Source organism: Helianthus annuus, chromosome 11, assembly GCF_002127325.2.
Source record: "Helianthus annuus cultivar XRQ/B chromosome 11, HanXRQr2.0-SUNRISE, whole genome shotgun sequence".
NCBI lineage: Eukaryota > Viridiplantae > Streptophyta > Magnoliopsida > Asterales > Asteraceae > Helianthus > Helianthus annuus.
The window spans coordinates 168,130,180-168,134,385 of NC_035443.2; positions in this window are offsets into that span (position 1 = coordinate 168,130,180).

The following is a 4,206-nucleotide window of genomic DNA, read 5'->3' on the forward strand; positions in this document are numbered from 1 at the left end:
AACATCCATTAGTGATGTAGTGCCTACGGGCCAAACTTATTAAACATCCATTAGTGATGTAGTGCCTACGGGCCAAACTTATTAAACATCCATTAGTGATGTAGTGCCTACGGGCCAAACTTATTAAACATCCATTAGTGATGTAGTGCCTACGGGCCAAACTTATTAAACATCCATTAGTGATGTAGTGCCTACGGGCCAAACTTATTAAACATCCATTAGTGATGTAGTGCCTACGGGCCAAACTTATTAAACATCCATTAGTGATGTAGTGCCTACGGGCCAAGCTTATTAAACATCCATTAGCGATGTGGTGCCTACGGGCCAAGCTTATTAAACATCCATTAGCGATGTGGTGCCTACGGGCCAAACTTATTAAACATCCATTAGTGATGCGATGCCTACGGGCCATATTTATCGTCGAATAAGACAAAAAGGCAGTGGTGGTCTATGACTCCCTGTCAGAAAAAGGTAATGAACTAGGTTCAAACCTCAAGGCTTTTATTCTCTGAAATCCTATCTTATAAATTATAAATGTCCTAGTGGCTAGGCCTATTGTGCCAGAATACCTTCATGCTGTGATTCTCTGAAATCATAAGCTTATAAATTATACATGTCCTTGTGACTAAGCCTGTTGTGCTAATATACTTAAAGGCCTTGATTCTCTGAAATCATGGCTTATAAATAAAAAAAAAAAATTGTCCTTGTGACCAGGCCAATGGGTGCCACTAAATAAATAGGATAAATTATAATAGAAATCCTAAATAAATATGATTAATAAATTAACCAAATATGGTCTCTGCTTACCATGGTTAGTAAATGTCCCTATGGGGCAATTCCGTAACAAACATCCCTTGTAAGGGAAGTACCTACGGGCTATAGTTAATGTCCTCTGAGACTAAAGACAGTGGTAGCCTACAACTTCCTGTCAAGAAAAGGTAATGAACTTTGATTCAAACCTTAATGCCTTGATTCTCCGAAATCATGGCTTGTAAATTAAACTTGTCTACGCGACTAGGCCATTGTGCTATTATTAACTTATAAATTAGGATTTATGATAAAAATCCTGAATAAAATAAATATCCTTCTTTTTCTGCCAGTATGCAATTTGAAAGGGAATCTTAAGGGTAAAACCTAGCCTATGCGGCCAAGATGGTAAAACCTACTCAAGGGATTCAGATCCTTGTTAACACTTGAGAACATGTTAGCACTCTTGACAAATGTGATTAGAAAAAATCACAACAGTCATCCTTATATTGGATTCTTCCCAATTCCCTTATCTAACCTAATGATTTAGAAATCACGGCTTATATCATCCTATAAAATGATCATGTTATAAACATCCGCTAGTGATTAAGACCTACGGGCTAAGCCTATTGCCCAATAAGACAACGACAGTGGTGGTCTTTTGACCTCCTGTCTAAAATGTTGGACTAAGTCCAAACATAATAGTCTATATGATCAATGCGATCATGACCAATATCATCTAATACGATGATCTTATTATTTAAACTTCTTTTAGTGATGTTTCGCCTACAGGCTATAATATATTGTCCAATTGAGACATTGATGTTGTTATCTTTATGACTACTTGTCTGAGGTGGTGAGCCATGCTCAAACCAAATAGTCAAAATGATTAATGCAATCATGACTTATAACATCTAATAGGATGAACCCATTATAAACATCCATTTATAATGTTTCGTCTTCTGACCATATCATATTGTCCATTTGTGACACAAACATTAAGATCTCTATGATCCCCAGTTAAAAGTAGTGAGCTGCGCTCAAGCCTAATAATCTATATGATCAATGCGATCCTGACTAGTATCATCACTATGATGATCATAAATTCATGATATTGACATCCCTAGTGATGAAATCCCTACGGGCTATACTTTACTCTATTTTCAATAAGACAAAATAGTGGTGATCCTTATGATCCCCTATTCAAAATGGTAGAATGATACCAAAACCTAATAGTCCATGCGATCTAAATGATCATGACTAATATCGGTAGATACGATAATTATAGATAGACATCCACGAGTGATGTTAATTGGTATTGCCTTCCTGTCAAGAGAATCGCCTGTCTAGACAATAACAGTTGTAGTCTATGACTCCCTGTCCAAAAAGTGAAGAACTGTGTTCAAGCCTTAAGACTCTTGATCTAATGAAGTTGCAACCTACGAATTGATGTCCTTGTGACAAATCCACAAGTTGTATTCCAAGTCAACCATAACAAGCCCCGTACTATAAATTGTTGTTCGTGACAAGCTAACATATTAAATGTTAACATTCCTGGTGACATGCCTTGTGCCAGGTTTGATAAATATCCTTATGACAAGGCCGTTCATGCCATATCTAAATAACCTTTACGACAAGGCCTTCGTGTCGTATAATCATTTATGTCCGTCATGACTAGGTTTTATGCCATATCTTTCTATGTCCATCGAGACAGGCTTCTATGCTATATATATATATATATATATATGTATGTATAATAAGAGCCTTGTAAGGCAAGCCTTTGAGCTATCTATAATCGTCCTTGTGACAAAAACAGTTATGACAATATGGTCCACTGTCAAGCAGGTATTGGACTAGCTCCAAACCTTAAATGCCATTGATAGTCCTTTGTGACCTAAGCTAAATGTAATAGATATGCATTCGAACAGCATTCACTAAGAATGTTCAGAACAGAATAGCCCATACGGTTCATGAATACCGTGGCTAATCTAGGTCGGGTCATCAGAATGATGACTAAAAATTGTTAAACCTTGGTGATTGGTACCAAGTTCGAGTATGGAAAACTCGGATGAGGTAGACGACAGTCGCAATACCAGTAATGCGACGAAAGTTAATAAAACCACATACGTAAACCTCAATATTACTGGAGTTAATCTCCTGGCTGTGGTTGACGCAGCAGTTGAAAGGACCATGGAACGTTCATTGAAACAATCCAAGGGCCGAATGCTCCTCGCTCTGAATTTCATTCAAAACCATGTCCAATTGCTCATGAAAAGAGTTTGGTTCACACTTCGTATATGAAGGACGAACCAAAAGAGGAAGATAACTCCCATAAATCTAAGAAAGAAAGCGAATGCAGGCTTAATAAAAGCAACGAAGGTTCAGTAAGAGCCTGTATGTAAGAATTGCTAGCAAAGACATTAGGGGCAGTGTCGAATAGAACCAAAACCCAGGCAGTATGACATCTGCTAAGGAACAGGTCATCATTTCCCCGGGATGTAGGGACCTGAAGAATACAGTATATCACGACTGCGATGAGTAAGACCGTATTAGAGATAGATACCATAAAGCTGCCCGAGAAGGTGCAGCTAAGCCTGGAAAGGGCTAAAGGAAGAAATGCTTGAACTCACCTAATGAACGCCAAAAGGCAGTCTATGATGTCATCAAGTATGTTCATCATCCTTTACCAATGATAATTTCTGCTAAGTGTCCTGATTTAATACAGGCAATCATAAATCTTCATAAACCATAAGCTTAGCAAACTTTTATATTATCCGCAAGGTATAATTTACCAAGGGAACCTTAGTAACCGATTCTTTTCGTATCGGCAAGAAATCCTTCCGAAAAATCTAAATGTACTCTTCCTTCGCATAGAGTACAACAACATATGTTATTTTAATTATTTTCTTCTTTCATTGTTTTTCTATCGCCTGCGAATGCCAAACTATGTTTGATAAAAGTGCTATATGAGGATTGGCGTATTCTAGTGTGTCCCATAGATTACTTCCATGCCTGATCAGTATGGAGGTTTAATACATGGAACCCCTGAGATATCCCAATGGTTATATTGTACTAGAGTCGACTAGTAGTATTCAAAGAAGATATCCAGAATGGAATTGTCCAAATAAATGCTCCCGAATTTGGAATTCGTGGACTAATATGTGTCACTTGTTTGGCACAAAGAATAATGAATGAACTGGAGCCTGAGATATGGAAAATCTCTGTAGTCTCCCAGTATCTTGATTATCTTCTCATAAGTTTTCCCTGCTAACCTCCTGGGAGGCAGGTAGAATAAATATTAACATCCCGCTGTGGGCTGGTGCATTGTGAAAACTCCATATTGCCATAGAACAATCGAAACCTTGATTAAGTAGGGTTTAAGATGTAGGCTCATATAGCCTCACTCAATATTCTGAAAGTTTTATATTATTAAATAAGAAAGACGGTTCACATTGCTTA